A 22,547-nucleotide genomic window follows, 5' to 3' on the forward strand; every position below is an offset into this window, starting at 1 on the left:
GTCCCAGTTGATAGGAAGATGGCAAATGTAATGCCAGTCTACAAGAAGGACCAGAAGGAAGATGAAGAGAACTACAGGCTTGTCAGTCTGAACTTGTTCCATGACAGTGAAGATCATGGAACAGATAATCCTAAATGTCATCATGTGACAAATACAGAACAACCAGGGGATCAGGCCCAGCCAGCAGAGGTTTGTGAAAGGTAAGTCCTGCTTGACCAACATGTTCTTTTATGACAGAGTTAGTCACCTTATGGATGAGGGAAAGGCTGGATGTTTACCTGGACTTTAGTAAAGCCTTTGACATTGTTTCCCAGAACAGTCTCTTGGAGAAGCTGGATGCATATGGTTTGGGCTGGTGTACTCCTTACTGGGTAAAAATTGACTTGATGGCCAGGCCCAGAGTGTGATGGCGAATGCAGTGGGCAGCTAATAGGAGTGCTGATCCATTGGAGGATTGTAATGGTCTACAGAGGAACATGGAGAAGCTGAATCAATGGATCAGGACCAGTTGTATGAAGTTGGAATCATAGAATGGTTAGAGTTGGAAAGAACCTTAAAAACATGTAGTTCTAAAACCTCTGCAGTGGGCAGGGACACCTTCCACTAGAGCAGCTTATTCAGAGTCCCATGCAACCTGATCTTGAACACTTCCAGATATGGGGAGTCCACAATATCTCACAAGCTGTTGCAGTACAAAACCATTCTCAGAGTAAAGAATTTCTTCCAAAGATCTAATCTAAATCTACTCTCTTCAGCTTGAGGCCACTCACCCTTGTTCTATCACTATATGCTCTTGTGAAAAGTCCCCCTCCATCTTTCTTATAGGCCCCTTGTAGGTACTGGAAGGCTCCTGGAAGGTCTCCCCAGAGCCTTTTCTTTTCCAGGCTGAACAGCCTCAACTCTCAGCCTTTCTGCATAGGAGAGGTGTTCTAGCTCTGTGACCATATTAGTGTCTCTCTTCTGGACTTTTTCTAACAGGTAACATCTTGTGTTGTAGGGTTCAGAGCTGTACTCCAGGAGCAGTACTCCAGGTGAGGTCTCACAGGAACATAGTAAAGAAGAGAATCACCTCCCTCAGCTTGCTTGTCATGCCTCTTTTGATGCAACTCAGGATGTAGTTGGCTTTCTGGGATGTGAACTCACACTGTTGGCTCATACTGACCTTCTAATCCACAAACACTCCACTATCCTTTTTCCCAGGGCTGTTCTTGTTCCATTCTCAGCCCAAGCACAAACTGTATTTGTGCTTGGGGTTGTCCTGACCCAGGTACAGGACCTTTCACTTGGCCTCATTGAACTTCATGTTTGCACAGGCCCATCTCTCAGGCCTGTTAAGGTCCCTCTGAATGGCACCCTTGCCCTCCAGCATGCCAACCTCACCATACAGATTGATGCCATTGGCAAACTTGCTGAGGGTGTGCTCAAACCCACTGTCCATGTCAAGATAAAGATGTTAAAAAGTGCTGGTCCCAATACTGACTATTGAGGAACACCAATCATCACTGCTCTCCAGCTGGACATCGAGCTGTTGTCTGCAACTCTTCAAATTGACCATCCAGCCAATTTTTTATCCACCAAGCAGTCTATGTGTCAAATCCAGTTTAGAGACAAAGATGATGTGCAGGGCAGTATCAAATGCTTTGCAGTTGTCCAGTTAGATGAATTCTGTTATTCTTCCCGTGTCCACAATTGCTGTAAACCATCACAGAAGGCCACTAAATTTGTTAGGTATGATTTTCCTTTAAAGAAGCCATGTTGGTTCAATCACCTCCTTATTTACCATGTACCTTAGCATAGTTTCCATAAGAAGCTACTCCATGATCTTACCAAGCACTGAGGTGAGACTGACCGACCTGTAGTTCCATGGATCTTTCTTATTTCCATTTTTAAAAGTGGGGGTCATGTTTCAACTTTTCCAGTCAGTGGGAACTTCACTGCACTGCTGTGATTTCTCAAATATGATGGATAGTGGCGTACCTGCTTCCTTGACAAGTTCCCTCAGGACCTGTAGATGTATCTCCTCAGGTCCCATGGATTTGTGCAACTTCAGGTTCCTTAAACGGTCTCTAAGCCAGCCTTCTCCTACAGAGGACAGTTCTTCAATCCCCCAATCACTGCTTTCACCTTCTGCAACTTGCGTGGTATGGCTGGAACACTTTCTGGGGAAGGCTGAGGTGAAAAGGATGTTGTGTGCTTCAACCCTCTTCATGTCCAGGGTAACAAGGCTTTCCATACCATTCCTGAGAGAACTCACATTCAACAGATTCAACAAGACCAAGTGCTGGGTCCTTCCTTTGGGTCACAACAAGCCCTGATAGTGCTAAAGGCTTGGGCCAGTGTGTCTGAAAACTTGCCCAGTGGAAAAGGGCATGTGGGTCAACTGTGGCTGAACATGAGCCAGCAGTGTGTCCATGTGGGAAAGAAGGCCAATGCCATCCAGCCTTGAATTAGAACTAGTGAGACCAGCAGGATCAGGGCAGTGACTGGCCCTTTGTACTTGGCACTGGTGAGGCTGCACCTCAAGTATTGTGTCTAGTTTTCTCACTACAAGAAATTCCTTGAGGTGCTGGACTGTGTCCAGAGAAGGGCATCCAAGCTGCAGAAGGGCCTGGAGCACAAATCCTGTGGGGGGCACCTGAGGGAGCTGGATTTGCTTAGCATGGAGAAAAGGAGCTTCAGGGTAAACCTTATCACTCTCTATAGCTGCCTAAAGGCATTGTAGGGAGGTGGGGGTTGGCCTCTTCTCACAAGTAACAAGTGATACAGCAAATGGCCTCAAGTTCTCTCAAGGATGGTTTAGTGTGGATATTAGGAAAAATTTCTTCACAAAAAGGGTTGTCAAGCATTGGAACGGTTGTCCAGGGAATCAGTAGAGTCTTCATCCCTGAAGATGCATAAAAGGCATGTAGATGTGACAATAAGGGGCATGTTTTATGGGTAGTGTGAGTACTGGGTTAATGGTTGGACTAAATGATCATGGAGGTTTTTCAAACCTACATTTTCTATGATTCTGTGGTAGGCTTTAGAACATATGGGGCTGACTGAATACTAGGAATAAGCCTGTACTTGCAATAAGTGCTGATTGTTTTGAATTTGCTGTAATTATATGATACTAAATCTTTTTTTTTTTTTTTTTTTTTTTTTTACTTGTGATGTGGTTCTTTTCTTTATTTTGTTCCTTCTCCCTTTTCTCTTTAAAAGGAACTTGGAAGAAAAATATTGGAAGAAAATATTATTCATTAGAAAAAGTTGTTGGTTTAAACAAAACATCATGTCCTATTGGTTTTAATGCATTAACTAGGTTTTAATTTGACATAAAATTATTTCTGCTGCAAGTTTTTCACTTTGTCAATCCCAGAAAAAATAAAGAACACAGTTCCATGTCTTAATGATATATATACTACATAAAGGCTCAGAACATTACTGCCTCTAATGAAAGAGTAAGTAATGGAATATAACTCCTTGGTTTTTAAGGAACCAAAAGTAGAAAAGCTGAAAGACTGCTAGAAAGAGAAATGACCTTTGATTTTAAGAATGTAATTCTGTTTGTTTTAAAGGAATACAAATGCATCATTTTTCACTTTTTGGGTATTTTTCTTGCCCTTTAAAGGCCAGCTAGTGAGTGGAGCTAAAGTTCATGCCTAAAATGAAATCTTGAGTATCCAGTATGAACCACACTTTTCCCTCGACATTGATTTTGAACAAGAATAGATTATGAAGCAGCAACGACAACAACAAAAAATCATATGTAACTATTTGCAGTACAGAGAACTCACAGTATGTGTACACACACACACACACACACACGTATTTAATAGGTAGTAGATGCAGACCCCAGACTTCTTATGACTTTCTGATCACCACAGAGGTAATTAGAAGAGTTAGTATTGGAATGGTCTACAGATAAAAAACAATACTGAATAATTATCTAGTAGTTCCCATCGGCTGTCTAAGTGAATGTAGTGGAGAATGTAAAACCCCATATTTTTATCCTCCTCCTCTTGCCATCCATTTCAAGATAGATCTGTGGCAACAATCTAGTCTTTCAGGCAAGAGCAGTTTAAGAAATATGCCAATCCCAACTTCTAAACAAAAAAAATATTAACTTCTTTGTGTATACTCTACCAGATATACACATAGGTGAGTTAAAATATTATTTGGAAAATACAAGAATGTTTTTGTGGAAGATAGATAATTTCTTTTCTGAGTTCAGACTCCAGTCATATCTTGGTTTTCTACTTTCAAATATAAGAGGTTTCTTGATGTACTGCTTGAATAACAATAACTACTTTACAAACATGCTTTGAAGCAAAATTCCTGACTTAGTTTGGGGAAAATATTCTTGGACATTTTTTATATTTAATCTTCAAAATGTGCTGAATTCTTTTATTTTATTAAGTATTTTGAAATAACAGCAGCAGTAATAAGATGGTATGTAATCCTAGAAATTAATAGTATCTTGATACACTCTGAGATGGAAAATACCTATCTGGAAATTGAGAGTAGTTAGTGCTGAATAATCAGAGAAACAATTTCTTTAGGAGATGAAATTACTTTCTGCAGCTCAGTTATGTGACACAATGCTGATATGAATGACCAAATTTAATGAAAACATGTGATAAATATTTTAATTCTGAAAAAGAATTATTTTTAAAAATTACATTATAATTTTTAAAATAGATTGTTTGGCAGGAAATATCATCCACATACCTATGAATAAGAAAATCCTATGCAATTTTTAAATTCCATCTAGTTCTACAAAATATTCAACTGTTTGTAAGCATGGGAAAAACTCAAAGCCCCAAAATTTGTTATACATCATTTAAGGCTATTACAATTTCAGTGCTTATTTCATTTGGTATCTGTAGCAAATGCCAATGATCATTTTAATGCAATGATGAGATATCATTTCTACTGTGGTGTAGCATTTATTAATCACTTGCATAGGGAACGTTTTCCCCTATAAGAACTGAACTGCCCAGACTGTAGCAATGAAGACACCTGCATCCACTTCACTCATCCTAATGTGATTGTAGCAGCACCAGGGAGCATGGGAGCTGCACAGAAGCCAGCTCTCATCTAGAAGCAGTATGCCTCTGCTAGCAAGGCACAGTCTGTAAGATAACAAGCCCTGGCACTTTTCAGAGCTCAATAGCTCAGGGGCAATGCTGCATGAACATGGTATTCTGCTTCTAGAGCCAAGCAAATTCACCCGTATGTCTCTGCACTGTGCCCCATGGACTTCCTGGTGGATGTTTCTGCCAGTGCAGGCATCTCTGGCACTGTGACCCACTGGACACTGTAAACATGCCAACATCTTTTTTTTGTGTTTCACTGTGAAAAAATTGTTTATTTAATTATGAGTGACTTGACCTCTATCAAGAAAGAGGTGTTTTTCATGATCTTTTCATGTTTTTCATGATAACCACTGACATTCAAGGTGTTTATTAATTTACATCAACACTGGCATATATCTAACATTCAGCTACTATAACTAAATTTAAAGGATTATTTCTACCACAGTCTTGCATCCTCTTTTCTAAAACAGCGTGTGCCTGTGAGGTGGAATACCTGTGATGAAGCTAAGACACTCAATATAATTCTTATACATTCAAAGTAATTCTTTGAATTAAAGAATTAAGATATTGTTAAATAAAAATAAGGATATTGTTTCCTTAAACCCTTGTACTACAGTTACGCTCACTGAGAATTTGGAAGATTTGAATAAACTATTATACAAAATTCTTATTGCTAAATGTTTTTAAAATAGTGCAAAGTGTGGGAAGAAAACCATGAAGTATTGAACGCGTCTTTTATGGAAAATATTTTACAGAAAATCCACTTGACATCCACGTTGAACTAAAAAAAAATAAAAAGCGAGCCTAGTCCACTGAGTTTAGAATTTATGTGTATAATTGTAAATTAGGCACACACATTGCTCTCAGATATATTTTGATAAGTCTTCTAGTGATTGATTCAAACAATACAGTATTCCTTTAACTTCAAGAAAGTCTTTCTGGTACACTAGAATTAGTGATTATAGAATATAATTCAGAGCACAGGAAGTATTCCATTTGACAGGAGGACATGCCCAATTTATAATGTAACACTACTGCAGATGTACTCCTACAAATTCTGTGTGGATGATAACCATATTAGGCCTATACAGCCCTCCTATTGGTAATATTAGAATTGTGATTTCTTAGGAATTGAAGGGTGTGCTTTTGTTCAGAAATGAGTGACTGCCTTTCTTCTAAACACAGTTGTAAATTGCTCCTTTGTTTTCCATGGGTATGTAAGTAGAAGCCTTTAGCTGAAATGTAAAATCATAATGAGAACCAGAGATAATGCTTGACAGTGATACCCTCTTGCTAATTTAAAACCTAAAACAAAATAACTTGAGTCAAATATAATGAATTTAATGCCTAACCACTTTCCTACACAGACCAGTACATAACCTACATTTCAAAATGACTAGCAGAAACCAAGTGAAAAAGAAATTCCGTGGGCAACAGAAGAAAAATATTAGTCTTACTACCATTAAAGAAAGAAATACAGGATTTCTGTGATAAGGAGATGTGTGTGTTCTGAAACAGAGTAAGTAATGAAAAGGTAGCAGAAAAAAAGAAAGAAACGGAAGGCATAGGTAATGACAGAAAAAAGTTGTTTGTAAATGTGTATTAAATCTGGTTCACTTTTTCTTCCTGTGGTTCATAATTCCAGCTGCTAAACAGGATGTGGTCCTGAGTGGCATCAGGAGAACAATCATGACATCATGAAATCACTGCTGCTTTGGTTATTCAGTGTTGGTTTACTACAAGGCTAATACCTTTGAGCCTCAAAGCTAATCTGTGCAGCACGAGAGATGCAGAGGTTAGTGCCCCTCTGACTTCTCCTCACAAACAGTTAAACCAAAGAGGATGAGATCAATACAGCATAGCACCTCAAAATTCTAGTTAATTAATTCTGAAATAATGCTAGATATGAGACAAGCAACTGTCTTCCTTTCATCCCTCTGGAGCAAACCCAGTTCCTGAAGTTTCACACCAGCAGCCTGAATGTCCCTTATCCTATCATGAAGTCACAGAAAGTTTTATTGACGTCTGTCTTGAAACTGTGTTACCTCCTCCCCTTAACTATTTGTGCGACTGTTCCAGGATTTCACACTTCTGACAGTTAAAAAGGAAAATGCAAATACTAAAACAAATATCTACTAAGTTTTGTTCTTTGAATTTGATCAGTTGATCTCTACTTCAAGATTATATCTCAGAAATTAGTTTTTCCTAAGTGATGTTGATCTCCTAGATGCATTTATAAAAAGTGTATTTATTTAATGTATTTGTAATGGATTTATTAGCCTCTCAGCCTGTATTTTAATAAGTGTAACAAACCAGTACCTTTTAGTCTATGCTGAAGAGAGAGAAGGTCTCCATTTTCCTAATTGTGTTAAAGATGCTTTCATTCATGTATCCACTTAAATTTTTTTTTAGTCCACATATCTGTGTCATAGTGAGCAAAAAATATCGACACAAAATTGCAGCTTGAAGGAAATTCTGCCTTGTCTGAGTTATGCCATCTCTAGGATAACTAATCCTTATCCAAACAAAGGGATGTGTTTGAGCTGTCTTGCAGTAAGATACTCGAAAACGTGTTTAGGGAAGGAATGTAGGGGTAGAGATTCATGAGATGAAATGGCACATTGGATTGTCAAATAGTGGACCTAGTAGTGAATTTTTTTCAATAAAAATCAACTCCCCTTCCCTCCCCCACCTCGCCATAGAGCACTTCATACAGTTTTTTGCAGATATAAAATTGTGAAACACCTTGACTGGAGTGTCTTCAAGGCCCATTTAAATACTTCCTTGCTTCTTCTGAAAACATTTAAACTGATCTATATTAGTAGCTCATTAACTTTTTGTGTTTACAGCTCTTCAGAATACACTCTATGAATGATCCTACATAACTTCCTGCCCTCTTCTTAAGTTAATTAGATGTCATGTCTTATTGTCCAGAACACATATAGAACCTTAAAAAGAGTGAGTAAGTCTTCTCTTGTTGCTTGGTTTCCTATTGTAGGGCTCTCCTACATCAAACAGACACTGTTTAATGGTTATGGAGAAATATTTAGTGATGTACTTCTCTTGAATCACAGCTTTCTTGCTTCAGTGAACATTTTATTTCACACAAAACTGGGACAGAGTGGAACTCTATATGAATAGTAAATAGTAAAATCAGTATTAAAGATATTATTAAGCAGTCTAATAATCAGTTTGATAGCTGAGAAGAAGTCAGATGAACTAATGTATGTGATTATAGCAGGATAAGAAAAATAATCCAATAGCAGCATCCAACTAAGGGAAACAATAAGCTAAAAGTTTGAGCATGTTATTAAGATATGCAGTGTCCACAGCAAGAGAACAGGACTTGCAACATTAATTGATGGTGTCTAGGCCATAATTTGTTTTTCAGTCCTCACAAGTTTAATGCATCCAAAAAAGAAAATAGCATATTAATGGCAGGTTTAAGAAAAACTAGTATGGAACCAGTCCCAAACATGTTTAAATTCACAGCTTTGGCTAATTTTGCCTCTTGTAAACAAAAAGGCAAAGTGGCAGTTTCATTCACAAGCACTGGAAACTACAGATTCTGTTTCGTGATTACAGAGTTGGTGCTGATACAGTCCTTAAATGGAGTAAAAGTTCAGTTGGTACCCACCTAAGGTATCCTCAGGTCTATTTTCATGCTTTTTTCCAGTTAATAAATGGTAGAACTCAAATCTAGATATTCACCACAGTCAATGATACACATTCCTACTTGAAGGAAAAATAGAGAAATTATCATCCCACCATGACTTCAATTCTACTTCTATACAAGTGGGAAGGGTTCACACTGAATTTAAATGTGCACAAGGAGCGCAATTGCTCCCTTGGTTGTACGATCACATATTCAGAACTCAGTAATGAGAGCTAAAATGGCTGAAGAAACAAGTTCTTGGTGCCGTTATGCAAACTTAGATATGAAGAGGTGTCAGTTATGTAAATGATCATGCACAACAGGCAATATAGTATAATGAGCTAATCAATAACATAGGAAAGCGCACAACTTGCCATTTGTTTTTGTTCTTGTGTACTTATTCATATTTCAATTGACTTAGTGGCCTTTTTAGTGGTCTTTTTGAACCAATTTTTAACGTGATAAATCACAAGTTATTTCTTTTTAATATATCAGTCTGAAGTACTTTCCTTCTCAATTTTCAACTGATAAAACCATCTCCTGTGAATCTGAAGGAAAGCGACCGATAACATCCCTTTTGTAGGACAGTGGTACAGTTTAGAGGGTCTTTTTCAATACTGGATTTCTATTAACAGCCTAGGTGAAGACAGAGGGCATAAACTATTGTACACTTTAAGGTTTATAAAATTTTACTCTATTATTTTAAAACAATAATTGTAATTAGATTATCCTTATATTAGTCATTGAGAAGTATATTTATAATTTCATTCTAGGATAGTCAAGTTAGTTCAAATTACAGACAATGTAAGAATTCTTCCAAAAGGCTCATAATTCCAACTTATTTTATACAGAAACATTTACTCTGCTTTTATCTGTAAAGTAATTCATTTAGAAACTCCTATAGGTCTTTTTATGTGGACTGTAAAGATATCCTTTGCTGGTTGTTTCAACTTTTTTTTTTTTTTTTTTTTAGTAACTCCAAAAATAAGTTATTCACTCTCATCCAGTAGAATTAGAATAAGAAATTGTCTGAGTAGGACATACTCATTACTCATCATCCCACAAATTATTCTGGTCATCTTCAAATATGTCATCCTTATAAGCAAAAACATCCCTGACAGAGCTCTTGCTACTCCATGAACACATTATATAAAATTACAGAAACTGTTTGAAGACTGTTTCCTCTTTGGTAACTGCTAGATAACCCAGTGCTGTAATCTTGGGAGACCAATCATTTCTCTAATAGATATTAAAAATTACAACTATGAACTTATTTAATTAAGTTCTTGATGTGAAAATAGTAAGTAAATAATATCAAATGATAACACTGATTCTACTTTCTGAAATGTCTTCTGACAATTTTATGTCCCAGTGAGTTATCTTACAACAAACCCCAACCTTTTCAAAAAAATAATTTTTTTCAACCCAAAAAGGGCATATGACTCATTGGGATGAAGAAGTCATGCCCATTTCCTTAATTGCTGTCCAGAGGTGTAATATGGTTTTAGCTGAAAATCTCCTTAATAGAGTTCCTGGGTATATATTTTCCAATAATAGTTTCATTTAATGGCTTTCTATTAAATTGTAAAGTAAAAAAGATTTAATCTACAGGAAATAAGACCAGATTTACTTTGTTGCTTATTCTATTAGTATTTGTTAAAGACATAGTACGATCTTGAGTAATACAGTTTTCTTGTGAATACTATAAATATAATATGTCAATAAATATTGATTTAATTTATAGGAAGTTGGGATGGTAGTTTCAACTCTAGTTTTTAGTGGTTTACTTCATGTAGGTGACAACATTTTATTACATATGGTAGAGTTTTGTGTGATGCTATTATTAGTCAATTTATGGGTAAATAATCTTCCTGTTTAATTTCAGATTTAGTCCCAGTTAGTGGACATAAAGGGAAACTTGCACTAAAAGTCCATAGAGCTCAGAAATCTGGCTATTTCTACAGAATCTTAACTTATAAAATAACCAGAGAAGATTAGTCTTGATCAGTAAGCTACTGAATATTTTTCATAATTGATAATGTCTTAAGATAGAAAACTAAAAAAGAGAATCATATTTTTATGATTACATTTACTTTGACACCCTGGTAGCATATGTTTTATTTAACACTGAGTCTAAATGTAGATTTCAACCAGATAAAGAAGTCTTACCATCTTACCTTTGCATAATACTTTTTGGTTGGATTCAGGAAAGAAAAAAACATCCTATAAACCTGCCAGTTTTTATAAGATCCATGACTCAATGTTTTAAGTGACCTCATTTCTACAACAGAAGTATGAACAGTTTCATGTGTAGCAGGGAAATAGAAATACACTACTTAAGAAATCAAAAGTCTCTGAGACTTCACTAATCCTTAGTGAAGAAATTTAAGACATGCTTTAGAAAGGCTAACCATTTTTTGTCATGAAGGATCCCAAGACAAATGACATCATAGGTATTATTCAAGTTTTTTTTAAAATAAATTAGTAGATAATGAGATTTCAACATACAAATATAGTTGGTAATAGATTAACTTTATTTTAGATACTTTCAGTAAGTCTTCTGATTCAGAAATACCAGTGCCTTTGTAGGATATATTACTTGCTGTACCCTCTACAGAGTTCAGACTTTAAGTATTCCCTCCTATCCAGATTTTTGCTATAATCTTGTTGTATAACAAAAGATTGCTGCACTTTACACATCTCAGTGTCCTTTGATCTCTATAGTCAGATTCTTCCTACATAATATGCACTTTACTATAATTAAATAAATTGCCTACTCTCAAGATGAGCTACAAAGAAGAAATAACTACTTCTGGAATTAACAGAGGGCCTAGAAGAATAAATAGCAAGTTGGCCCACCATTGTCATGACACTGAGTTTCAGTTTACTGCACTGACATAAGCACTGCTAAAAATTTGTTCAATAATGTTGTTTAACTGGACTTAAAAATAAAATATAAAAAAATATTTGTAAATATATTTCCCTTTAGTATTAAGCTACAGACCACCTTTCACTGTGAATCTTGAACTTGTAAAAACATCTTGTACTACACTGCCCTGTAGACTATTTAATAATCAGGCCTCTGTTACAGGCTATAAATGTTTCTAAGCAACCACAACCCACTTTAAATATGCTAGTCAATTAGCTCTAGACACCATCTTTCAGCTTTTGTCTCCACTATTTCTTTCTGACTTGAAACATAAAAGACAGAGAGATAGAGGGAATATTTTAAAATAATGCCTTGTACTGATCAAGGGTGATACTGCTAAGTAGTACCTCTGCAGATAAACACTGTCCTCAGAGAGCCTCTGTCCAAGAGCAAGGTACTGTGTGTGCTGATCAACCCCTTATCAACATATAAGCCAGAAAGAGCAGAAACTTATCTGGTTAATGCCAATATGGAAAATAAAAAATATAACAGAAGATCGGTGTTGGCGACTGTGGGAGGCACAGTTTCTCCCATATTTTCCAGTGTTTTCATACTGTGATTTTTAATATTTGCTTCTTTCCATATCAAAAATAATGCAACAAAAAATCCCAAACAAATGAAAAAGAGTCTCCCCCAAAAATAAACCCAGTTCTTAAATACTTTTCTTAGGCAGTACTTTAAAGAATGATTTTTCTATTCAAAAGTTAAATATCAGTGGAATTTTGAACACAGAGGGATGTCTTAGCTAAGTAGCTTATTCCTGTTAATCTATTATTTTTATTTTTTCTCTCTCATATTCATAAGTTCCATTTTTTTCCTAGTTACAACAACCTCTCTCAGTGTGGTAAGTTTTCTTTCTTACCTGTACTGTTTCTCCCACTGTACTATTATCTGAAAACATCTTAGTGAGGAATATCTAAGAAGAAAATGGTGACATTTCATTGTCTCATATGGCTTAGAATAGCCCCCTCCACTGACTGCTGCAGAAAACTGTGCTTGCTATGCTTATGCTACATGATTTACCTAAGCAAAGATGAATCTTGTTGGAACTTCATATCTAACAGCAAGGTTTATGGACTTGTGGTATTGCCACTGTCATTTAACAAAAGACTGACAATGAAATAAATGACGAAATTGCATAAAAATAGGGAGGCAAGAAAGTGGCTAAGGGATGTACCTGGTAACTTATTTAACTCACTAGTTATATTTTTATTTGTTGCTTTCCAATTGATAGCATATTCTGTAAGCCACACCATAAAAGCAAGAAAGGCCAGGGATCTTTATAATACAAGCATCAAGTAGCTAATAATGGAATTTTGGGAAATGTAAGAACAGCACAAATATATGGTTTTACTCTGCCAGGGCATGTATCCACATGCCTGCTCCTTAGGGAGTTTCTGGAGTCAGAGGGAGTATTAATGTATTTACACCTCAATGGGATTTTAATTCCACTTTTTTTGTTGTTGTTGTTTTTGTTTGTTTGTTTGTTTGTTTGTTTGTTTTTGTTTTCCCTTGAGTCTATGGTAAATATGAATAAATACCCCAAAATAAATAAATATGCCAAATAATTTTTTGGAAGATGTTTTACATCTTTTCTATAAGCTGTATTTATTCTGAACTTTGTTATTTTCACTTTTCAGCTCACAGTTTTTGTACTGGAATAAAAAATGAACGATAGACTTCTTCGTTTGCTTTCTACACATCAGACATGATTTCATAAACCTCTGCATGGTCTTTTGTTGGTTTATCTCTGTTCCAGGTTGAAGAATGCTAGATACATAGCTATTATATATATAGTATACACATACATATATGCTATATATATATATGCTACATATAGTGGGTATATATGTACTGCATATATAGTATATGTAGTCACACATTAACTGACTTATTATTTTTGATCACCCTTTTTGTCCTGCTTCTCATCTTGCCCAATTTATTTTCTGTATATACTTTTGCTTTATTTACTTTATGTATTTACTTTATTTCCTTTATATATTTTGCTTTATTTACCTTTGAGATAAACTATCTAACTCTGGATGAAAATTAACCAATTTCAGAATATGAGAGCTTGTGATACTAGGACTGTTTTTCTCAGTGAGTATAACTTCGTATTTCCTGCATGCTGAATTTCACATTAAAATTATGATCCATTCACAGGATTATCTCAGGACTCTTCTGTCTTTTTCCACAAATAATTCCATAATTTTACTTCTCTAAATAGCTTAATATCTGTAGGTAAATATTTGATATTATTTTCACCATGTTTTTCATCTCTGCTATCAATGTTTTAAACTTAATTAGGTTAATGTATGACACTTGAAGGTTCCCCTTGAACACAGAAATAATTTAGCTTTCAAAATATGACCAATACGCCCAAATTTCTTATACATTATAATGTATACACTATATATAATATGTAAAATGTATTATAAATTCCCAAATTGCTTGTACATATATAAAATAATCACAAATTTGCTGTGATGCTTTACTAAGCTTAAATTTTTTCTTACTATCAACTTCAATTAATACCCTCCCTTTCTAATTAAAAAGACATAGGTCAGGTCACATGTGCCTAACCATCATATTAACTTATACAAAGTATGTAGAAAGTACTTAAAGTTTGACACACTTTTTTCATACAGCTCTAACTAGCAGAATACTTTCTTACAAGAATCAGTGTATTGCTTTCCAGTCTTACTCTGCCTTTATAGGTGAGTATTATTCATTGCACAGACTACTGTGAGATATCACACAAAACAGAAGTCTGGAAGTGCTCAGAATCCTTTCTGTAACTGTTGCTAATCATTAAATGCATTAGTAAATTTCCATTTAATTCGTAGCACAACTTGGGAATCACACAGTAGCAGTCAGACTTTATTTTTGTCTAAAACTGCAAAATCTGAATTCTGATCTCACTTCTGCACCTTAGGAGATATATATGTATTTATTCTACAATCTACTGATTCAAGAATTATACTCTGTTTCCAATCCAGAAGAAATTTGAATTTCAAAGGATACACTGTACCTTGAATTTCAAGGGATACCCTGTACAAGATGCAGTAAGTATTATTAAGTAGAAAGAAGTTTGTGGTTTATAACACAAAACCCAAACCATAAGAATTCATAGGCTTTTTGGAAAAAGAAAATGAACACTTAGAAAATGAGTATATGTGAAATCTTACTTTGAATCTTTGTAGATTTTGCTGCTGTCCACTGAATTTCTCACCTAAGGTAAAAAGAAAGAGGCAAAATAAAACTTTTTGAAATGAGTTATAAATTATTTAGTTAGAGAATTTATGTTACAAATTTTCACAAGCAAGATTCACCTTTACTTTTCAATTCTGAATCCGAGTGACGAGAACATCCTGTGTATTGTGTACTTAATATTTAACAACAAAAGAGTTCTATACAATTTAAAATACACATGCTTTCTCAAGCTTCAGTCTATGTAACAGTAAATTCATATAATACAAAAGGCAAAAGAATTTTCCTTCAAATTATGAAAATATAAAACCTCAATGTTCTTCAGTGCATTGAAATGGATATTAATTTTCATTGTGGGAAATGAAATAATTTTAATAGATTTGATGCTTAGAACATATTATGCACTATATTTGGTTTTCTGCATGCAGTCAATAAATATTTTCAAATTGAGAAAATGCAAACATAAGAACCCAATTCAATACTCAGCTAATGTGGCGAAAAAGCTCACAGACTCCCTCTATGAGTTCTAAAGGCAGCTCTAAGGAGGAATTTGCTTTTGAAAGGTGTTGCACTTTTTTATTAAGCAGAAATATTTGCTTCCAAGGGATCTAACAATGACAAAGGATTTATGAGGTTCAAGACATAGAGAAGAATATCTTCAGTTTAAATTTGTGTTCTGAACTGCAGCTGAAGATTTTAAAATCAGCATTCTGTTTTTACTTAATTGAAAGACAATCACAGAATTATTCTCCATAATTTCTGATAGAGAAATAGAAAAAGTACTTCTGTGTGGGTGTTGTGATTTAGGATTATACTCCCCAGTTCAGTGCCCCCACCAAGACTCTCCCAAACCAGATGATCTCTTGCTTCCCTCCCCCACCCTCTGCCTTCCCACTGTGGCGAGATGGAGTTAAGAACTGGAGACAAAAAAGGTTAAGATCACGGGTTGAGATAAGAACAATTTGCTAGAAACAGCAATGAGATTAGAAAACAAAAAGTAGCAGCAACAGCATTAATAACAAAAGTATACAAAAGAAATGGTGATTCACATGCAAAAATTCTCACTCCGGACCTCCAGAAAATGAAAAACGGCACACAATGCCACCACATTTTTCAGCTGTAAGCCACACCCTTCTTGGAAGCCAGAGAGTCCCTTCCCCTCACTCCCAGAATTGAGGCGGTATAGAATTACCTCCAGGTTCTGACCAAAACTAGGACAGTGGGTTTGCAAGTAACACAGGGAGATTCTTGTATTACTTAGAAATCTCTCCTAGATTATATTTTCCCCAGCAGAAGGATCACTCACGTTCAATTTTCTAGCAAAATTTTTAGTGTTTTCTTAGACAAAAGAACCTGGGTAGAGAAGGGAGCTGCTCCTTTAATAGTGCTATTGCTGAACACAGTTCTGGAGCAATCAAATACTTTGACTGAACAACTCTACTTCATGCATTTTCAAAAAAAAGAGGCAGACAGTTACTGTTTTCCTTAGCAAACGTCGATACATTTCAAATTCTAACAATTAAAGTCATGTTATAGGAACCCAGTCAGTGTATGTTAAAGCCTATGCAGAGAAGCGAAACTGGCATGCTTTCATTTCTGCAGAAGGCCTCTGATGCCTGTATATTTATGTACCACACAGATCAATCATGTCTTCCTGCCTTCCCTGTTTCCATTTTCCCATCTTACAGGAGTGGAGGAAGGGTTGGCTTAGATATACCTCATCCTCCAGGACCTTGGGCTGGAACCTTGCCAAAACTGGGAAATACCGGGTAGATATTACGTACACTATGCTGACTTTTCCCATATTCTGCCTACATTGCTGGCCAAAGAAGGAGAATGAACAGAAGAGATATGGCTAAAGCCAATTTTCATTCAGTTTATGGGGATTGTGACAACAGACACAAAAATGAAAGGAAGATAGTCCAAATCCAAGCATCTGTTCTCTGTGCAGCAGATGCCTCAGGGCCCAAGAAGAGACACTACAGCAATCAACACTTTTTTTTTTTTTTTTTTTACTTTTTTTTTTGATGGAGGTTTCTGTGCCAGGCCAAGCTCAACAGAACATTCTATTGCTTGTTCATTTTAATCTGGCTTTGAATCTTGCTCTGGTTCATAGATCCTGACGATAGTCTGCTTTTATGTCTCTACAGTAGTTTTACTGTATTTATTAAGATAGCTAAGGCAACAATATTCTAAACTGATTCTAACAATTCGTTATATTATATTTTGTCAGTTTCCACCCTCTTGTCACATGCTTCCAGTTGCTTTAGTAAAGTGTGCAAATAAACAGTAGTAGTGCCCATTTATAAAGATAAAAATTAGATAAAAAACTGGGTTTTACTCTAACTGTTCCTTTCATCAGTAATTTTAATAAAAGAGACAAAAAAGTCAACTTACTAAATACCTCCTTTCCCCTATCCTAAAGGGAAGATTTTGAAAATATTTAGATGAATGAGTAATTTTTCACATGTGAATAGTCAGAGTGAAGCCCTACTGGCAGGGTAAGAGACATAAATTATACATGATTTAGCTCCTTCAGTAAGCATTGAATGCAAGTGACCAACTGAGTGTTAAATATATTGAGTAAAGGAATGTCACTGTGCTCTAAGGCACATTTAGGACATGTATTTCCAAAAACATAACAATAAATAATACAAGTGTATTTAAAAAATAGTTCAGAAGAAAGACATATTTTTAGAAAGTAAATTACATATTCTGCCATTCCATAAATAAAGTATCTAATGGGCAACTTTTATTATACTTGGGAGCTAAAATGTAATTAAGATAAATGAAGAATTGTCTCTCTGTTACTGGAGAATTTTCAGTTCCATTTGTCAGAACAGATTAAAACATTGGTTCAATTCTTCTTGAGGATGTCAACTGCTGAAGAGATATGGTTAAAATTTGCCTTTTGGACGTTACCTTTTTATGAAGTTCTACCAAGAAAATGATATAACGGGTTCTGTCTATCATTCATCAGTCTTTGCTGTCTCTTGATATCAAATGTCAATAATTCTCTCCCTCTTTCTAGTCAGTGGAACTACCAATTAAAAGTTATTAGTTGGCTTTGGAGGGGGTTGGTGTTACCTTACTTTCCTTTCCTCCTATGCTTGGTAAAATACCCTTTCCTTTTTTTTTTTAGGCAGTCACTGTCTTCAGCATCGAGTTACCTTGTCCTCTTCAGCAGACCTCCTAACCCACTTTTCTTTCACTGGCTTTCAGTGACAATCTTCTGCATAAAAGCTGATACTCCAAAATTTTACATCAATCTTTGTTATTTTTATTTTATTTATTATTGAAAAATCCTAACTATGCAGTTTCTCTTCAAGGAATAACTTACGCAGAAGCACTTCAGCTAAGTGTGCTCTCTAGTACTTGTATTAGCTGTATCTGCTACAGTTCTGCTAATTTAAATACTATGGTGTCTTTTGCACCTTTTACACATTGGTTCATGTAACATCAGTAAAATGTTTCCACTGAGTCAAAAATAAGGACTGTAGCATCATATTTTTAGTTTTCATAGTATGTATTAATTAGGGAATCAAGCAAATCACTTTTTTTTATATTTCTGCAGAATAAATAAAATTTGCCATTACAGTGAGGGCTAGTAAAGATAAATGCACCACACATTTAAAACACAGTCTCTCTCAACAGTGATGTTATGAAACATTTATGAATACTGAAGTCTATACACATCAGAAAGCCTGCTAAAATTGAAAAGAGCTCCTTACTTATGCAAAAATAAGCAGATGCTTAAGTGTTTGCAGGAACAAATTTTAATTTCTCTCCATGGATATCGGACAGATCCTCTGCACAGGAATGAACTTTAGTCAATAAAATGATTAACAACAGCAACGCACACTAAAAGAAAGTATATCCAGTCCAGGAAAATTAAGTAATGTAAGTTGTGGTCTGATTGGTGACATGTAAAACCTTAAATCTCTTGGGATATATTGGTTTATAGTGCAATATTTGCAAGTATTTTACATCAACCAGTTGTTTTCCTATTTCATGTAGGACATGCCAAGACTTTTCCACTTCGTGAGAGTTTACTATTTTTACCCTCAAAAAATGTATTGCCCATGTTTTCCTTTTAAAAATATATTTCCAGTCATGCATAAGTTTTATATATTTTTGCATTTTCTTATTGTGCTATTTTTTCTGACTAATTTCCAAGTCCAGCTATAATAAATAGAAATCTCAGAACTACTTTTGAATACCCTCTTCAAATCTGCAAAATTATTTGTAATCGAAGATACATACATAAATAAATCTCTGTATCCTGATTTAATAGTCTATCTTGACATCATCATATTCGTGATGCCAGAATTTCAATATTCATCTTTCCTTTGCAAACTTGTTAACTGCTTTTTAAAATATTAATTACAATATTCAGCATTTTTCTGTTATCATAGAGAAGTCATAGGAGTGGTTCCAAAATTTACTGAATGCAATGGATAATTTTTCCTGGGCCTCGAGATGGGGTTTGAATCAGGCCCTTAATTAGCATCAGAAATTAATTTTAAAAGAAATTTTTATTTTACACCCATACCAGAAACTTCTGTCTGAATAGCAGTTCTCAAATCATTCCAATATTAAAGCCTAAACCCACTGTATCTGTTTTTCTCAAAGTAAATAAATTGTTCATTCATCCAATAAAATTTCTTCTTAATATTTTCTTCAAAGATAAGTTAATGAGAATAAATTTTTAATGTGGTGTCTTACTAATTTCTGTAAGTGATACTTGAACTTCTCTGCCATTTTGCAGCACTTGTACCTTTGTCTAATTCTTTTGATAAACTCCCATGTAATTGTGTCTTACCCTCTCTTTATAGCCAGAGAACGGTTTACATGTTGTCATTTGCGTGTTTCTCTTGAAAAAGTTGATTTGCAAATTCGCAGTTTTGGTATTCTGAAGGTAAACTCAATGTGAAGGGCTTACTAAAAGAACACAGGTAGTAGCAGGTTCCATGGTAATAAGATATATTAAACTCTGACTTTAATTTCTTCATGAAGAATTCCTGATGTCAGGTTTCACAATATATTGAATAGTTCTCCCTGTTATCTAAAATTTGTGAAATCTGAGAATATATTAGTATATGTGCATATATATTTTTAAACTGTTATGCAAAGATATAGTTGCAGTTTCATCTGAAAAATGTGACTTCCTGTGAGAACATGAGCGTAGGGCATAACCACGTACATTAACACCATATACATACACAGAACTGCCATGCCAGAAATCCCATTCTTGTCTGATACAGTAACAGAACTTTCATAAATCAAAAAGAATAGAATACAAAGAGAACACGACTAACTGAAGGATCATAGTATTGCTAATTGATAATTTATTTCACTAAATTTTGTCATATATTTTCTTATTCAAACAAATGTGCTATTTGTAATTAAGAGACATTTAAATGCTTTAAGTGGAAATACACTGTGGGAAGTGGAGAAATTTTGAAACATGCCCATGATAACAATAAGCTATGTCCTCTGTGTCTAGTTGCTGATGCAGAAAGGATATGTAGAAATGACTGCATATACACCTTTACAATGTGTATACTATATAAAAGAAAATAATTTCTAGGTAAGATTTGGAACACATCAGTGCTTCATGATGAGATAGGACGAATAATATTGCTTAGTGTGTGGGCAAATCCTAAGGCACAGAATTAAGGGCTGGTCTGCAAAACACCTTGAAAAGTGACTCTGTTTGTGAGTCAGATTTCTTACATTCCTGCAAACACAAGCTTCCTCTAAGCATGTAAAATTTTTTTTTTTTTGCTTAAAAAATCCCATATGGACACTAGCAAGGCTGTGTAAACAAAACTCAGCACTAAAAATTGAAAATAGGACAAAGTTCATATCCAAGGCAAACCATTAAACCACAGGGAGGGGAGAAGCAAGAGAGAGAGAGATGGTTTGTTATTGCAATGGAATAAGAAAACAGGTAGTAACAACCAGAAGACACAAAGAGAACTAGCAAGCTCTGTGATCATTCACATTGCTTTGCTTTTCTACTTTCTTCTTCTCATTTGAATTCTACAGAGTACACAATGATGTTTTTACACAATGTCGGTTAACCTCCTTAAGAATGAAATGTGGGATCATATTTCTTTAAATATTCAAATATGGAGTCCAGAAGGTTCTTTAAACAGAAAAAGTGAAATTCAATAATCCCAATATATTGAGATACTTGTAGAAAATGAAATTTATACAACATACTAACACACAGAGGAGTCACTGCTAGATAATAATCCACCACAAGATATGCCACACTACAGAAATATTGCTCAAATAGAGTGAGAAAAAAAGGGGACATTTTTCATAATAGACTGTGTATGATTTTAGCTGATACTTCTGTACCAATGGACAAGTAAATGGGATACATACGAATGAGAATAAAATAGTAGTGGAGACTTTCTACTCCCTTCAGGGACAAAGTATTTTCTCTTCAAAGATTCCAGTCAAAGAATATTTAGGTCTTTATTTTCAAAACTATATAAAATCCTGCTCAGACAGGATGTAAGAAGTTTGATGGATGAACACAATGATTTTTGTACATGTATAGTACTAATAAAAATTTCTGAAATAACAGCTGTATACAAGCATGTAAAAAGAAGTAGAAGAATAACATTAAATTACAGTTCTACCATCTTAATTTTCATAACTCTCAAGCCACGACATACTGCAAAGATCTAGAGCACTACTATGCAATATTGATTTCTGCCATTTATCTGAAACTAGGAATAAGTGAAACACTGAATATCATTAAAGTTAATAAGGGAATCATCTTAGTTGTTCTCAAGAGGTAATTTTAAACAGAAAAAAAAAAAACAAACTGAGTTTATATTCAAAGTTGCTAGAGAATTAAATGAGACTGTTGCCAAGGTGAAATAGTACCTTAAAATTCCTGACATACATCATCCAAAGGTTTCTATGGGCTGATCTTCCATTTTGGCTCAGTGATACCAGTAGTCTGAATAAACACTTACTGTTGCTAAGGACTGATGCTGTTGCCAGGTGAAAATGGCCTGTATTAACCTGCCACAAATATCTAAATATGTTGATAGAAGTATGCTGATAAAGGGAAACATGTCTTGGAAAATTGGATGATCTATTATTTCTTATCCACGATGTAATGGTGAAGTGACATTTCTTAGTCATTGTGAACATGAACTCTAACCCATAAAAGTGTCAATAAAGTTCCTGACAATAATGATGATAGTCTTAAACGAATGTTGTGTTCTATAGGATATAAATCTTAATCAGGCATTCAATATAACCTATAAAATTGTTACTGAGGGGAGCTAACTGAAGTCAGATAGCCCTTTGTGTAATTCAGACTAGCAAAGACGTATGATCATTGCTCCTTTATCTTTCAAATGGATTCTGTCATGCTGTTCTTTAATGTTATGAAATTTGAGTACCATTACTCAAAAGCAACTAAGCATATACTTCAAGTAAAATAATGAAATAAATATTTTAAATGTAAATGAACAGGTTCTTTAATTGCTGTGTGTCAGCATATGTACATAACAGGCATCTTTCTTAGATGCTGGGTAAATTGCAGTCTAATGCCTTTCTGAAAATTTGCATAGTATTGCCAGTAATACCTTGTCATATGATCTTGCTTGTAAAACCTGGTCAATCTTAGTGATTTCAGGAAGCA

The 22,547-nt window shown here is 34.9% G+C and overlaps 1 protein-coding gene across 43 annotated transcripts in view; it reads right to left on the reverse strand.

The window, feature by feature from the left end:
* PTPRD (protein tyrosine phosphatase receptor type D) overlaps nt 1-22,547 on the reverse strand; it is a 1,147,190-nt gene that overhangs the window by 416,497 nt on the left and 708,146 nt on the right. For all 43 annotated transcript variants that reach the window (XM_050328659.1, XM_050328661.1, XM_050328660.1 and 40 more), the window contains one exon: nt 14,851-14,894. The gene's annotated coding sequence lies outside the window, so the exon portion shown is untranslated. The remainder of the gene's footprint in view (nt 1-14,850; nt 14,895-22,547) is intronic.

This window comes from Myiozetetes cayanensis, unplaced genomic scaffold (assembly GCF_022539395.1).
Source record: "Myiozetetes cayanensis isolate MyiCay16 unplaced genomic scaffold, myiCay2020 scf4, whole genome shotgun sequence".
NCBI lineage: Eukaryota > Metazoa > Chordata > Aves > Passeriformes > Tyrannidae > Myiozetetes > Myiozetetes cayanensis.